Source organism: Triturus cristatus, chromosome 4_1, assembly GCF_964204655.1.
Source record: "Triturus cristatus chromosome 4_1, aTriCri1.1, whole genome shotgun sequence".
Lineage (NCBI taxonomy): Eukaryota > Metazoa > Chordata > Amphibia > Caudata > Salamandridae > Triturus > Triturus cristatus.
The window spans coordinates 903,139,517-903,157,044 of record NC_140585.1 but is presented as its reverse complement, the minus strand read 5'-3'; positions in this window follow the sequence as shown (position 1 = coordinate 903,157,044).

Below are 17,528 nucleotides of genomic sequence, written 5' to 3'. Positions count from 1 at the left end.
GCAGGGGTTTGATGGCCCAACCGCCCGGGCTATCAGTCAGCGCAAGTGAGAGCCACTGATGCCATGGTGAAATAGGTGCCGCACCCTGGCCGATTTGAAGCTAGTCGTGCAAACCTGTGGTCTACTAGTGGTTTTATGTAGCGCCATCCCGGTGCCAAAGCACTTTACATAGACGTGTTACACCTTCAGTAATACATAGATTAAAACCATGATCGAGCGTGCACAAGTGAACGACTAAAATGACCCGAGGGCTCAATCTGACAAAAATAAACCACAGTAGTACAGGAAGAAATGTAGATTTCAACCTAGAAGTATATATTTATTTGTCTTTTTAGACTCCTTTAAAGCTGCAGAAGGCAGACGTTCATGATGTGGTGCGGCAACGGAAGTTGACGACTTTGGATCTGGGGAACCAGGTTCAAGTCTTGGCATTGTCTCAACATCCAGTGATTGTATCTGGGTGAAGTAAGGTGAAAATTCCCAATGGGACTAGTTTATATGGCATAAACCGTATATATCAGAACAAATAAACCTTATTTCATAAAAACCCACATACTTCAGCTCATGTAGCCAAATTGACATTAATACAAAATCTAAAAATATATTGCAAATTTTTTTCTTTTAATTGAAATAAAAATCATTACATTTATATACAATAACACCAGGGGTTTGTGCTCCCCCTGGGTTAGCACAATTAAAAACACATATTTCTTCCTAAAACAAATATACACCAATTCATACAAACATCAAACCATGTAAAAATCACAAACGAGAGAGAATATAGTTCTAGACTACTATCGTTAGTCTTTGAGTGTACACATCAGCTATAGCGATCAGTTATGAGTCCGTTTTCAACTTATATTCGTGTAATAACAGGACCAACTTCCAATAGAGATTGTGTGTTCCAAGTTGCGTCTGGGTACCCAATAATAGCGCTCCAATATCTTAGGGATGCGTTTTCCCTTTATTTAACAGGCGCTCTCCATGACGTTTTTTTTCCCTTTCTCTGCCGTCCCAGGCCTCGCCTGCTAAAAGGTTTCTTATCTTTATGGGGCCATGTGTTTGGCCCCATAAAGATAAGAAACCTTTTACGCCAGCAGTAAGTCGGGGGAGTCAGTCCAACTGGGACGGCTCTAAAAGAGAAAAGTGTACATCACTGTAAGCTCTTTTCCAATGGTTGGCCACCGTTTAGCATAAACGGTGACGCCAGCCAATGGAAAAGAGGGGCGGGGCTTAAACCCTGCTAGTGAAAGCTACCCTAACTCATTAAATCTTGCAAGCGAGACTGCGCATCTCTGCGCAGCCTACGCCAGGCGAGACCTAAAAAGGAAAGGGTCTCAGAGATTATTTGCAGTAATATTAGTGAGCTGCTGCTGTGTTACAGTATTAAAACACACCTCACTATCCCTGAATATTAGTGTGCCTGTGCATTGTCAGTGACATGGCCAAAGAGGGCATGAAAAAGCTGAAATTGGATCATAAATTCAAAGCTTTTCCGAACAGGGCACCCCAAAATGTGCTTGGCCCAGGGTCCCCAAAATCCTTAAGATGCCCCTGCCAATAGTTGCTCTTCTAAACAATTTACGTACAAAGAGAAAAGGAAAGGGGCAAAAAACTCGCCAGTTGTACACCTAAGTCAAGTTTAAAAGGTATAGATGTCTGACTCCTGCCCCCCCCCCCCCCCCCCAGACCACCATACCTCACACTGGAAGTCACTTATGTATGAAATTCTCTCAGAAATGTGACAATGTTTGGCTCAACCCTAAGATTTAACTTAATGATCCACAGCTTGGTCTGTTTACAGAATCAAAAGCTGAGCTTCAGTCCATCAATGCTAGATGAATCTGCGGACTCGTTTTAAAATAGAAACAAAACCAACAAAAAAATTTTTTTTTCAAAATTGCTATTTTTTTCATATTTGCAGAACTGCAAACACATTGTTACTGTACATACCAATTAAAAAAAAACCTTAATCAAGAGTTCAACAAGACCTATTAAAGGAGGAGAAAAATATGCTTTCCTCTCTTGAAGTGATTATAACATCTTTAATCCTCCCGTTTTACAAATTAATTAGATGTTTCTGACCCGCATCAGATCAAAAATGTATCTCCAAAAACTCCCGTGCTAAAATGCCTCATTAAAAGATTAAACTACAAGCACCTGAGCAAACAACACATTCTGTGCGCCGACATTCTTCATAGACTCATTACCGGCCTGCATTGTCAGGAAGGCTGAAAGTAGAGTTAGAGGAACTGGGGTTGTTTGAGGCAGTCAGAGCCTCCAGCACAGCCTCTGAAGAGGCCATTTCGGCAGACCCTCACTGCTCACCGGTAAAGACCTGCCAAGGCTGGATCCGTTAGCAATCAGAGCACTGAAGGACTGTGTCAGCGAGGAGGAGAAAGGAATTCAAAACTTCCCCAGGCTACAACCTTGTACGGTCAGGAAACTGGTGCATCTAGTGTTGTCTCTAGTGTTACTGAGAAATTGATAAAAACATTCACTGTTGCTTTCACTTTAGGGTTCACTTTTTGTAGCTGAGTAGGACCCTTACATCATGTGTGACACATTAACGTATTTGTATCTATTTAGTGAACTGCACTTTGCATTCTGGGGCTTAAAGTTTCCTGTTTTCCTCTTATAATGTAAGCCTAAGAGTCTCATATTATGTGGTGCGTTGGTGTGTGAATTGTAGTCTTAGCATATCTCTAAACATGTTTGGATAATTCCTAAACTGATAATGCATTTCAGATATTCAAAAAACTTTAGACTTTAAAAAAATCTAAAAGCCTAAACCAGCACACTCTATGTAACCTGAGAGATAGATGCGCTGTCAGAAGCCTGAACATGTAAGATCTATGGGACTTGAAGGATAGCTCTGATGCCCGAAGTTTGAATCTATAATGTTTGTTCAACCTCCTTATGGATGAAACTGTTTGAAGACTCTGCCTTTGATATCTCTGTGCTATTAGGGATGTATCTGCTGCTGGAGCTTTAAGGCTGTAAAATCTGTGTAATCTTAAAAATAATGTTGCTGTTTTTAGAGTAAGCTGACCAGTGCTAGATAACCTTAGGGATAATTCCACTGCCTGAATCTTGAGTCTTAGATCTCAATAACTTGAAAGAAATGCCTGTTGTCCCAAGCCTGAATCTGTAACATCGGTGTACTCTGATGCACAGCTTTGCTCTAGCCTTTGAGATTCATGTAACCTAAGCCTGAACCTGTGACATTCGTGTAACCTGATCGATTGCCCTGATTCAACCCTCACATCCATTCAGGCAGCTCTGATCTCTGAGGTTAGAGTTTGCAAAAGCTGTGTATCTTCAAGAACAACTCCACTGTTGCCTCTACGATCTACAGCATTAAGCCTGAAAATATAATATTTGATAACCAAAGGACCAAATCTGTTGGCTAAAGTCTAGCCTGTAGCACTTGTTTAATCTACGGGAGACATGGTTAGCCGGGGCTTGAATATGTAAACACTGCTTTACTGTAGGGACTGCATAGGATAGGCCGCTAGAAAATATGCGATATTCAGTCTTAACCTCACTAGGAGGAATCTATGATGGAGATTGGTGACCCAGGTTAGATATGGCTAAGAACCATTAATGGTGCAGATAACAGCACATGCCTGAACAGTGGGGTCATCAGCTTCTAACCGCAGTATCTTGTCATTACATTTATCTAGCAAAGTAGACTTCAGAGTGTTAAAAAAAACTGGACTGAAATGTTCCTGGGGTCTTAAATAGATCTACCAAATCCAGGCTAATACAAGTGTTGTGAATGAACCTGATTCAGGGAATTTTCAGAGGATGATCTGAGGCTTCGAGATCTGTGATCACGGAGATCGCTCTACTTTTTGCTAGAACACTGGGGTCTGATCTTGGGTATTTGAGACTGGACCTAGGCATTGGAATCTCTGCAATAGAATAGGAAATGTGGGTATACGGGTTGTACTTAAGCATTTAGTAGCTGTACAGTGATATGTGATGGCTAAAAGGGTGGCATATCCTGGCTGCATTCCCTGCATGCCTTGATGTCCCCTAAGTTGATACAAAGATAATAACTGAAATCACAATTTCTTACTTTAATATCTGTTTTGAAATGTTATTGGTCTTGCACACATAATTTATTGTAATGGGTGATGTCACTTTATGTGTTGTTTAAAAAGGCAGCGGTAATGTGACATCACATCCTTCAAAATCAAGAGGTTACAGGTCCCATAATGTCACTTCCTGTGTTGTTGGGGTCAAAGAATCTGAGATGTTATTACTGCCACTGTAATATTTTTCCAGGTTCCATCTCAATTTGGTGTCTGCATCCCTTTCAGAGAGTCTGTGCCTCCTATTCCTAGAGTCCATGTTTCACTGTCACCGTATTTGTATTCACCTTTCCTAGAGTTCCTGTTTAGCTGTCCCAGTATATGTATTCACCTTTCCTAGAGTTCCTGTTTAGCTGTCCCAGTATATGTATTCACCTTTCCTAGAGTTCCTGTTTAGCTGTCCCAGTATTTGTATTCACCTTTCCTAGAGTTCATGTTTCATTGTACAAGTCTATTGAGTGGTGTTCATGCGTCAGGAAACCTAAATAAATCCTTTACTAGATTCAAACTTATTACATGGAAGTTTCTCACAGACAGGGGAATTATTTCACTAACGTATCTTAAATGAATAACATTCCGAAATATAACAACCCTCTTTCCTCATGAAAAAAATACTAGTTTCCTATCTCCTCCACCGTTTCTGTCCTTCCTTGATGTTAATCTTTTCAACAGATATTGTTGGTTTTATGACATAAAAATTCAAGAAATAAAAAAAGAAATAACACTTTATAGGTTATCTTGAGGTCATTGTGTTAGGCTTCATCTTGAAATTTTATTTTTCTGCTTTTACCCTGGACTAAATTCAGGTCTTGGATTTTTCTGGAAGGAGCTTTCACGAAGTGTCAGAAAGCAGATAATCAGCTGAACGAGGATTGGCCCTTGCATCTATACAATTAAGATCACCGGCAGACTCAGGCAACCATTTGGCCCTTGATTTCTCCCCCAATAAGTCATATTGGAAGAGCAGATCCAACAAAAAGGGTCAATAAAAGAGGAAAGCATTGAAAATTCCTACAGCAACCTTCATGTATTATGACCACTAAAAGAAAGAAAAAGGAAGGTTAAAGACATCAATATGGCAAAAGTCTGAGTAATGATATGGATTGCGGCATTTAGATGCAAGAACAACATTGAAGTGAAGTCTGTCCAGCAATAAGTGAATAACTATTAAAAACCGAAGGACAACATAGCAAAATATTAAAACAACATTGGACAAGTGAATAAAATTATACAACGATAAATGAATTAGAAGTATTTCCTGATACTTTCACAGCATAAGATGACCTGTCTTTCCCCTCATCATACCCGTTACAAAGTTCTAAAGTAACAGGTCCTGAAGAAGATGGCATATTAAGTGAAACAAGCCATCGAAACGCACGTCGACCAGTTTGAGTGATACGCCCCAGCTCTCAGCACAGAATCTGAGGGTTGAGTCCCTCACCCCATTGGTTTCATCTGTGCATGCAGTCTGGTTCTGGGGCGGGTAGTATGCATGTAGAGTGTGAAAGTGACATGAATGCGGAATGAGAAGAGGTGTGGAAGAGTATGGGGGTTTTGTGATTTTTGACATTTTAACTAATTGTCAATATCCTTAGGTTGGTTCTAATTGATACACATAACGTATCATGTCCTGTACAGTTTTTTTCTCTTTAAAAATAATTATATTTGTAAAATTGGTGATATTTTGAATGGTTCTGTATACAACAATACAATTAAAAAAAAGAGATGAATGATTATTTAAAAAAATGATGAAAAATAAATAAAATATGAAAGAAAGAAACAATAGCAATGTGTACAAGAGAGTATTTTTTGTGTGTGCCCCAAAAAAAGAGCTGAATATAGCGTGATAAAAAGAAATATAGGTCTAGAGGGATACGATTTATCCTAAATTCTGGTCTTAACCTGCGGATTTAGCCATGGGAAAATTCTCCTCTTGAATTGGTCTATGCTTGGTACACAATGAAAAATCAATGTACAGTGCAGCACAGTTGTTGGCTTTCAAGGCAACCTATGAATTTCTAAAATGGACACAACATGTGGAGTTTAGGAGCAGTGGCTATTTGTACATCTCTAAATTTCTGGGTACCCTTATAAACATATAATTTAGAGAGTATTTTTCAGAACATCTTTTTTCTTACACACTGGCCTACATTTGAAAGGCATACATGCATTGAAATCCAATTGGTAATAGCAAATGTCCTACTATTCTATGCTTCCACATGTTTTCCAATACAAATGATGCCTCACTTCTGTGGTAAAGCCTAGTGACAGTGACATGAAACGGCCCAAAACGCAACATGGAGACATCACATTTTTCCACTCAAAACTGACCGTTTTTTTATAAAGTAGGTAGCTGTGGATTTTGGGCCCTAGCTCAGCCAGCACCTAGTAAACCTGTACATTTTTTTAAACTAGACAACAAGGGTATTCTATAGTGGTGTACCTTGCTTCAATCCTGCAAGGTTTTCTCACACACAATTACCTGTAAACCTCAAACTTTGATTGAAATCACACATTTTCCTTACATTTTTGTGATGGAAACCTCTGGAACCCACATGAATCCACAACAATCCTACCACCCAGCGTTGCCCCACGTGTGTCAATAAAAATGCTCAGCCACTTGTGTAGTTGGGCCTATTGTTCACAACAGAAACGGTTCAGATCAAGGTTAATGGGAGCCCTTGCATGGGGACTCCCATTGACGTCTGTTTGATCCGTAGGGTAGGGGCATGACCCACCCCTACTTTAAAAAAAAAAGAAATCCCTGGCATCTATCTAGTGGGCTTTTTCCCCCTCGGGTGCTAATCCAGGGTAATTAACCCATCTTCCCCAAAGGGATCAGATGCGACAGGGACATTAGTAAAGCTCCCCATTGTGGCTCGGAACTACAGTTCCCACTGATCTCATCACAGTGTGTCAGCCAGACAAACTATACAGACACCCCCCAGGACATTGCAGACTTATTTGCCAAATTTTGTGGTCGCATAGCAATAGAATTGCAGGCAAAATCAAAATTTGCATTACTTTTGAATCAGGCTGACAAAGTGCTTGTCACAAAAATACTGTGATCGAGCCAGCAAAATTGCACCATGCAGCAAGTATGAGCTGAAAAGGGGGCTGTCTGATGCCATAGAGAGTGCAGGTTTAAATTGTGCACTCTCTCTATCACCATCCTGACATGTTTCTTCCTAACGTGAAATCAATTCTGTCGGAGGGAGCTGTTAGTGTGGCTTTTCCCAGCTCCTCGCATATAAAAATAAGGTGGAAAGAGGTTGCAGAGGTGAACTTAACAGCTCCCTCCAAAAGCATGTATTTGACACTGCTCAGTGCATGGGGGTTGATGGGACAGGGTTGACAGCGGATAGTCGGGTCTAAAAAAAAGGTAATGGGGAGAAGTGGGAAAGAGTTAAAATGCAAATGAGGGAAGGGGTGAGTACCACAACACGAAAGGTGGGCAGAAAGACTGATGGGGTAGGTGGGTGAGGAGGCCAAAATAAGGAAGGAGTTGGGGAAAAGGAGAAAATACTGCAGAAGGAGGCTGGAACATTCATATACCCAAATGTGTTCAGGTCTGTAGCAGTGTTTTTCTCCTGGTCAAACTGGCCTGGTGGTTTGTTTTGAACTTGCTGGAGACCGGCTCTGCCTCCAGAAAGCTCGTAGTGGTGTCACATGCTATGCAGGGCAGAGGTGAGAATTAAAACACCTCTCTTCTGCCCATTCTCCTTTTACTGACCAAGCACAGCAACACAGGGTTTTGAAGGCGGTTTTTAAAGATTTTGTGTGGACTTGTTACAAAAGCTCCAATGTATCAATTATGTTTTTTACAAATCACGAAATCGCAAAGTACTGGAGGGTCTGAGTAGGAGCCAGGGCCGGGAAGGCAAAGCCGGACCCAATGGTGGACCGGGCCAAGCGCTGCACGGAGGCGGGAACCCCCTCCCCCCCCATGGGTTGAAAGCTCGGGAAAAAGGGGCGACCGCGATTGGTTGCCAAGATGGCAACCCGCACTCCCCCAATCAGGGGAGCAGGCCGCAAGCAGCAGAGGGGGACAAGAAGGGAGCAAGCAGCCCCGTCAATCACTCGATCCCCTGTGATGGCAGAAGAAGGAGAAATTCCACCCACACACTCCAGAGAAAGGCAGCAAGCGGGCCTCCTGGGGACAGCATGGACAGCAGGGGCTTGGACAGGCACCTGGAAACAAGCAGGGGCCACTGCGAACATTTCGCTGCTGTAACTATTCCCCATAGTAGTGGCATTTCACGTCAACTAGCAAACAGGCAGATAACTCTCTGGTCTGACAATCACGCGGTAGTACAGGCGATCAACACGGGGATGGCAAAATGCGCGTCTGTGGTCAGCCTATTACGACGGTTGGTCCAATGCCAACTGAGGGCGAATATAACACTTAGGGCACGACACATTCCAGGAGTGAACAACTCAGTTGCGGATGCCATTTCTCGTTTTCAGTGGGCAAGATTCCGAGACCTCGCTCCAAATGCGGACCAATGGATGACCCCGGTGCCGGAGGAAGCATGGGTAGAGCTGGTGTAGAAGCGATGCTGGAACAGGCACTGGCCCCAAAGACAATGCATCAATACCGTAAGTGTTGGGTGACATTTACTGCAGCTACGGGGCTCACTAAAGGCCAGCCAGCGGGGCAGAGTGAGGTCCTGGGTTTCATTGATTGGGCATTTAGAGAGGGTAGGACAAAATCTTGGGCCCAGACACACTTGAGCGCAGTGGCATACTACACTAAAATAGCATTGGAGCAGGACCCCACCAGGGGTTTTCACTGCAGGATGGCATTGAAAGGGTGGGGCAGAATGCAGAAGGCAAGTCGAGACGCAAGAAGGCCCATTCATTTCCAAGTGCTGCAGAAAATGGTAGGGGCCCTTGGGGACCTATGCTCATCAGAGAGCGAGGCCATACTGTTCAGGGCAGCTTTTGCACTAGCTTTCTTTTGGGCATACAGGGTGAGTGAGCTGGTGGCGCCAGCAGCAAGGGATGCAGGAACGGCATGCATTTCACCAAGCCGACGTGAGTTTTGGGGAGGGGCACATGGACATCCTGCTACGAAGGTCAAAGACAGACCAATCGGGCAAAGGGAGATGGACCAGACTACATTGCATAAGGGAGAAATCATGCTGCCGGGTATGCCTGGTACGGAGATACATTGCAACCGTAGAGACCAGAGAGGGGCCGCTGTTCAGGCACGAAAAGGGGATGTTCCTCAGCCGTTTCCAATTTATTGCAGTGATGAGGAAGGCACTATGGACGGCGAGGCTCCCACCCAGGCTTTTCGGATCCCATTAATTTAGAATTGGGGCCGCAACCACGGCAGCAGGGCTGGACATGAGTAGCGACCAAATAAAGGGGATTGGGCATTGGGCATCAGGCACTTTCAAATGGTGCATACGCTCCACCTCATACTGAGCCCGGATTTTTTCCCCACCCTCGTATAGGTCCACCTACGCGGCGCAGGACCTTGTGGTTCGTGGGACAGTCCTACGTCACACGTGCACAACAGTGGGCAATGGCCAGATGCGAATTTGGCGGGATCTGGCTGAGGGACACCGAGGTGGTCTGGATGGGCCGGTCCGGGATGAAATGGGACCATCTGCTACCCAAAGTGCAAGAAGCGCTAGGGAGAGGTGGCAAACCGGATGTAGTAATAGTCCACCTGGGAGGTAATGACCTGGCCTCACTGGGCAGGCGGGCCCTACTAATGACAATGCAGGCGGACTTAACTGCCTTGACAAAACTGGTGCGCCCCGCTGAAATAATCTTCTCTGAGATAATAGTGCAGAAGTCCTGGAGGGGGGAAGATAGACCTGGAGGCGGTAGAAAGATCCAGACACAAGCTAAACATTATGATGACAAAGATATGTAGGGCCAATGGCTGGGGATTTGTAAGACACAGCTTCATTTATCTTAGGACGCCAGACTACCACCTGGAAGATGGCGTGCACCTGACAGGGGTAGGAATGGATATCTTCCTGCTAAACATTGTGGTGGTGCTAGAGCTAATGGGTTTCTCATGAGCAATGGGAGAGCCTAGGGAGCAAGGGGGGGAGCTCCCTACGATCAGCGAGACCATAGGTAGCGTGGCAGAAGACAACCTAGAAGTATAGGAAAGGAAGAGAAATTGATAGAAGCAGATGGAAGGCTCACGCAGTGTCCTTGGGATGCCTCACGGCAGGGACACTGAGGGAGCAAAGAGTGGCCAGTAGCCACAGGGAGAGTAGGTGGAAGGCTCCCGCAGGGCCCTTGGGATGCCTCACAGCAGGGGTACCAAAGGAGGAAGAGGTAGAACTCAGCTGCAGGCTGGATAGATGAGATGCTCACATGGGGTCCTTGGGATGCCACACGGCAGGGACCCTGATGAGCGAGGAAGGGCCAAGTTGGCACTGAAGGCAAGCGGGAAGGCACTTGCAGCCCGGGCAAGTCCGGATGGACACCCACCAAGCCGGTAGCAAGTTGAAGCCTAACCCCTTTGTAACGGTAGCTGTGGTATTGGGGCCTCCTCTAGAAAGTGATCTGCCCGAAAAGCAGATATCAACCGAATGGACTGAAAGAGTCAACATGGCAAATCATTAAGACAAGGCAATAAATGTTATGTATTACCATGAGATACGAAACCTATAAATGCCTTTTGCATGTTTTAATAAACTGTGACCTTTTTTGGCACCAAGCAAGTTGTCCATGACCTGTTTAAAGGTTAAGTGGCATAGTTTGGAAAAGGACTAGGGAGGGTGAGGCTACTCGTCGCCTGGGAGGTTTACATGAAATCTTTGTGACATTTCTACCACTGTTACTCACCACATTTTGATGCATGTTTTGTCTTTAGATAAATTAGAAATATATGTAGATAATGGACTATGCTGTCCAGACCGTTCACTGAGAGCTGCAGATATCCACCAGTTGAATCTTGAATCCCATTTCGTTGTTCGAGGTGATTTGGGAAGCAGATCTTGTTGCCGCTTTCATTTAAGTTGTTTTACATTTTCAGGGTGCGCATTGGGTTTTGTTTGTGTTTTACAAATTGCCTTCTTAACATGACATTTACTATGCAGAACACGGCTCAGAGCAATGCAATCCTGCAAAGGGGTGTTTGTTAAAATGGTTGCCATAGAGACCTTCACAGTAGGACACTCTGTCTCATGTGGTCTGTGCTGCTTCAGGCAAAGAAGGCTGTTTGATGCCGTACACTGAGCTAACTCTACAAGGACAAACGCGGATCCAGTCTAAATAAGATAGCATTCATATTCAATAAAACAATGCATAGAAATAAATAACAATTCTATATATGTGTGCAAACTGTAATATGCTATTCATTACAATTGTGGGCCGTGAGAGAGAGGCATCACAATGCCCTTTCCCTCTGTAATGAGTGGTAATCAATGCCATATCACTCTGCGGATCTGCATGTATGGTAAATGCTCTGCCTTTTCATACTTATACAAAAACGGCACTTAACCATAAACAGAGCCACGGGGGGTTACATCTTTGCAGCGAGATACAATCATAATTACTGATCTTTGCTATAATGGAATTTGTGAGTAAACGAGCATTAGTTTCTCAAATCATTTAGACTACTGTGGTAATAATCAGGGCACCGACTTTTCCACAGTGCTAATAATTAAGAGGAAAGGTGCTTATTAGTTTTCTTTTTCACATAATGTGTTATTTGACAACATTTATTTTCATCGACATGTGGCAACTCACTAGGTGCCGCTGTGTGTCACACAACATCAGAAGGCTCCATTCCCACGGTCTCCCAGTGAAGAGCTGATGGTTCTGTAAACACCCCAGGACAGCAGTGGCAACCTCACTCAGGTGTTGCATTTTCTTCACGTAGAGGGAAGTTGGCAGGAGTTAGTCAGAAGTACCTCTCACGCAGTTCTTTGGAGGAAGCCCTCACCATTCAAAGATCCACCCGTCCTCTCATAAGGTGATACATTTTTTGAAGTTGGGAGGTCTAATACATGCATGCTATGGCAGTAAAAATAAATGTGGCACAATAGCGTGTTATTTAGAGCAACTGTACTTCTAAACATGCAGTCACAAATATTTTACTATTGTGCAAATGTCATTTTCTAGTTTACTATCACACCTGAGAAATTGAAGTAAAAAACATTGGGGTATATTCACAAAAACGTGTGATACCTACCGCAAGAGTAGCTTAACGCAACTCTCAACATCTCAGTCTATCATGGGAAAATTACGCTGTGCCAACCAAGTATTCACAACGCGGCGGTAGCATGTGATAGTCACCGGATAACGCGTCAAATGGCCGCGCTAAAATCAATGCCACGCCGCAAAAAATGCGAACGCAAAAAATCGTGCAATGACGCCAATCGCGGTACAAAAAGTAGCGAAAACCAGCCACAGACCTGCAAATCCCACACGTCTGGTGGGAAAATGCACCATAAAAACCACAGAAACAACACACCTGAAACAAGCCAAAGCACGTAGCAACATGGATGCACCCTGACCCAGTACAGAGGCCAACACGAACCCCACAACCCCCACAGACCACCAGCAATGAACAACAAGGACGGCCGAAGAGAAGAGGGAGAGGAAGACGGGGTGCAGTCTGCAGCAAAACCAGATCAGCGTCACGGAGGTGACAGAACACTACCATCAACTGACCCACAAGTAGACCACCTGGAATGCAGTCGGAGTGCAGAGGAGGCCAATCGAGGAGGCCAAGAGACATTGGCATGATGTGACAACCTAAACCAGGCACAAACCCCGCTGCCAACAGGAAGGCTGCATTGGCAACAGGAGGTGGCAGTCCTGCGCCACAGGAGGAGCTGGAGGAAACCGAGGCCACAGTCATCAGTGTGGAGATGATGCAAGGAGTAGGGAGTACGGACACAGCTCGAGAGGACCTGACACAACATCAACAGGGTGAGTAATGATTAGGGACTGGGGTGACGGGGGAGATGGGCACAATGGCACACATGCGCAATGAGGTGTAGCACATTGCACACCCACAATTACCCCGTATCATGTCCCTCATCCCCTTGGCACACTGAAGCACACAGGCATAGCAAGAACAGCACACCCACATTGACGACAACGTGGTACAATGCGCAAAGCCGACACTGCAGAACAGAGGACACAACTGGCTCCGCATATGCACAGAAACATGCCTACTACATCTAACAGAGCAGGAAACTGTGAAATGGACCTCACATCCATCATGTAACCCAAATGTACACTGTCCCGCAGCAGTATTCAGCACCTCCCAAACAGTCACAATGTACATTGTCATACAGTCTGCATGTAACCCAGAACAATGCGCCAACATACATGTCAACACAATGTCAACATGCATCTCCCCTTCACATTGCAGAGGGGCACACAACACCTCCAGCAGAGCACAGAAGACAACACATCTGTGATGCTGGAGAGGACCACCACACCTTTGACACCGACGCCCTACAACAGCCTATGGACATCCCACGCAACCCACCACAAGGACCCGGGCAGTCAAGCTACTTAGAGGAGAACACAGAGCCTGCAACAGACCACACAGTAGGAAGCACCCGCAAGCACAGCTGGCTCACGACACTTCACCCACCCACACATGGCACCCCAATGCCATGTGTCAGCACACCAAAAGGCGGTGCCCGAACAGGTGTGGGTGGGGTCTGAACCCATGGAAGGTGAACTAGATCACATACGTTGGTGTGTATTACCCTTCAGGGACCACCTACACCCCACAAAGGAGACCCACACTGCCATATAGACACATGCAGATGCACATTCCAGTACACAACCGCACCCAGCGGTCCGCACATATCAGTCACACACCCACATTGGCCCTGCGTATGACGGCCCAGGCCACTCCCCTTACGAATTGAGTGGGTGACGACAAACCTACATGTCCAATCTCAAACCCGATGCCTGCGGTGACATGCCTGCATCCGCTGTACAAAGCACAATGTAATGTCGTAGTGCCCTGGGCCCTCATGCATACAACAAGACCACAGTGACACACAGAGATATTATGTTGAACTGGCTACGGGCACGTGCGCCCGGCCCCTTTATTGGCAGGGCCGCATGTACAGTGACGCCTGTGCTGGATGTGTGTGGGGTGGGTGCAAGCCAGCCCTCAGGGAGTTGTTGGTGCTAGCAACAAATACAACAGTTAACACAATAAATACGTAAACAGACAACCCCAGCATCACAAGGACAACTGCGGAGCATCATGGAGGTAGCCTGAGTAAGTCCAGAGGGCACACAATGAGCAAACAGAAGTGTCCGTGAGTTGCAGTGCACTGAGGTTGGGGCACTACAGCTGAGCGCGCCCATGTGAAGAAAAAGTCTCAGATTGTGTCCCTTCAAGATATTTCTGATGCAGATGCAGTGGGGTGTGTTACACCTACATCATCTACCTCATCAACCTACCAGGTCTCCGACGCTGCTTGAGGTGACATTGCGGCGCAACCTCTCCACAACACAAAACTAAATCAGTAACGGGCAATGGCTTGCGGTGCACTGGAGTGCCGAGCAGGGTATCAGTCTGATGATGGCATCCACGACAGGTGTGAGCAACTCCATAAGTTTGTCAGGACCACCATTTTGGCTCTGGCAGATGGCTGTTGGAGGTGGTCCTGGCGGTGGTGGCATGTGCCTCCTGCGGTGATGCGACGTCCGGGCCGGTCAGGACTCCATTTGATGTGTGAGCCCTGGTGGACCGCAGTTGAGGCCAGAGGCAGCGGACAGTGCAGGGCCACAGACACATGGCGTTGATGACCCTAAGGCCATCGCATCAGATGCCATCCAATATCTCAGAAGAAGGGGTCCCGGACATGACCAGCACAGAGTTAGTGGCCCCAGATGCACTGCGGCAGGCACAGGCACCCAGCCACGGGACAGTGACTTACAGTGCAGTCAGATGGGCCATGCGACCTGAGCAGGTCCTCATCAATGTCCGAGGTGTATGTTGCAGAGGGTTGCGTGGGACAGTGGAAGGTGTCCTCCAGGGCATGATGCAGATGTTGGAAGCTGTCCGGAAGCAGCAAATGGAGGGGTGTAATGCCACAGCCTCGTTTTCACCGCAAAGTCAGTATCACCGCCATGATGGCAACGACAACCCCAAGTGCATGGACTCAGTCGTCACCAAAGTCCAAACAGAAGGTGTCCATGGGTCTCGGGGAATGGACATTGTGGCACCGGGGCTGAAAGGGGATGCAGTCTGTGATGAGGCCTGTACAATGACATCAAGTCAGCCATAAATAAACCAAGGCTGAATTCGAAAGTGTGTGTGACCTATTTGACCGCAGTGTAGGCTGGGGGAAGCGGTCAGCAAGGGCCCACAGCCACGTGTCGTTGGGATGCTATGTACATGGTTGCTGCCACCTGAGCAAAGGGAGTACAGTGAAGTAGAATATGCCCCTTTAGTTCGTATACGGACAATGTATGATCAAGACTCAGTTCCAAATGTGTGACCTACTTGTCCGTAGTGTGGGCCGAAGGCAGTAGTCAGCAGGGGACCACACCCACCTGTCATTGGTTCGCGATGCACAGAGTTAGTGACACCAGGCCAGTTGTCGGTAGTGTTCGATCACCTCCGTAACGATGATACTATTCCCTCCCGACTGCAACGCGCCATCCTCTTACGCCTCTACTTGCGTGCGATGATATGTATTCTGCCTTTGAATATTGTTCACTGCCATGGTGTAATCAAGACTCAGTTCCAACTGTGTGACCTACTTGACCGTGGTGTAGGCCAGAGGCGGCAGTAGAGTACGTCAACAAGAAAGTACTAAAGCGGGCCTGTGTCGTGGAGGCCGTGATGGTCTGAGGAGGCTGCCAAGGTCGCTGGCCTGGGGCTTGGAGCTTGCGCAGGCACGTGGTGGTCCCTCCTTGACACATGCCGGTGTCGGATGGTGAGCAGTGTGGCGTGGCTGCGCAGGGGCAGGTCTGATGGGTTCGGGGTCCAGCGGGCCGGGGTACGGCAGGCGCACAGGATCGCAGGCAACTCCGCTCACGAGGACGGCGTTGGCCTCATGGCGTGGTGAGAGACCCCTCCCTGGCAGAGACGTTGGGCTTTCCGGAAGAGGACCACGCCCAGGGCTACGTGCTTTTTATTCACACCCCTACGCTGGCCTGGCGTACGCCGGGCCATCCCACTCCGCTCACGCTTAAGGGGGAGACGTAACTGGCAACATTTCCGTGAACTCCCCCACTGCGTCCACTGTCCACTACACTCCATACGCCAGAGGTGTATGTCGCCATGGATAAGGGTGCGTTCTGCATACTGTGGTCTGTCCAGCACATCTCCACCACTCTTGGCATTGTGTACTTTCCCAATCATGGTTCTCCTGCATCCTTCACACATGCCTGGTTGCCACCTCTCCCCACAGTCGGCTAGTGTGTGGCTGAGGTGCAATGCCGTTGATGGCTCATGTTCACGGCTTGCCCAGGTTACCATTGTGAGTTGTTCTATTCATGTCTGGTGGGTGGGCATGTTGTTTTGCATGTTGGTTGTGATTTTGTGATGTGTGCATTGCCAGAGTTGTGAGTTGCATGGTTGTGGAGTTGAGGTGAGTGGGGTGTTCATTTGGAACTTGCCAAGGGGCTGTGCATTTTCCTTGGTGCCATCCTGGGAACACTGGTTGCTGATGGACTGTCAGAGGAGAATACAACAAGTTATTTCGCATGCCATTACTTCGCATGCCATTACTACGAGGTTATTACTTAGCAATAACCGTTACTAAGCAAGTTTTTAGTTTGCATACCTTTACATTGCAAGTGTTAATGGATGCGAACTAAAAACTTGCCTAGTAATAAAAACAGACATTTACCCCAACACTACACTAAATACAAATACAACTACACTACCCTACACATAACAAACTCTAAAACACTACCCAAACACCCAAACACTACACTACCCTACACTACTCAAACACCACTACACTACCCTAAACCCTAAATCACTACCCCCAGCAAGACCCTGCCCCTACCCCCAGTCCTGTCCCTACTCCCAAACACTACCCTTCACGACCCCCAACACTACCACAGAACCCTAAACCACTTCCCTACACTACACAACACTACCCTAAAACCTAAAACACTACCCCTGCACAACCCTCCCCGACCCCCAGTCCTGTCCCTACACCGAAACACTACCCTGCATGATACCCCAACACTACACTAAACCCTAAAACACTACCCTACACTACATTAACACCACAACACTCCCCTAAACACTAAAACACTACCCCCTGCACAACCTTCCCCCTTCTCCCAGTCCGCTACCTACACTACAACACTACCCTGCACGACACCCCAACACTACCCTAAACTCTAATACACTACCCTACACTACTCAAACACCACAACACTACACTAAACCCTAAAACACTACCCTCAGCACGACCCTCCCCCTACCCCCAGTCCTGTCCCTAC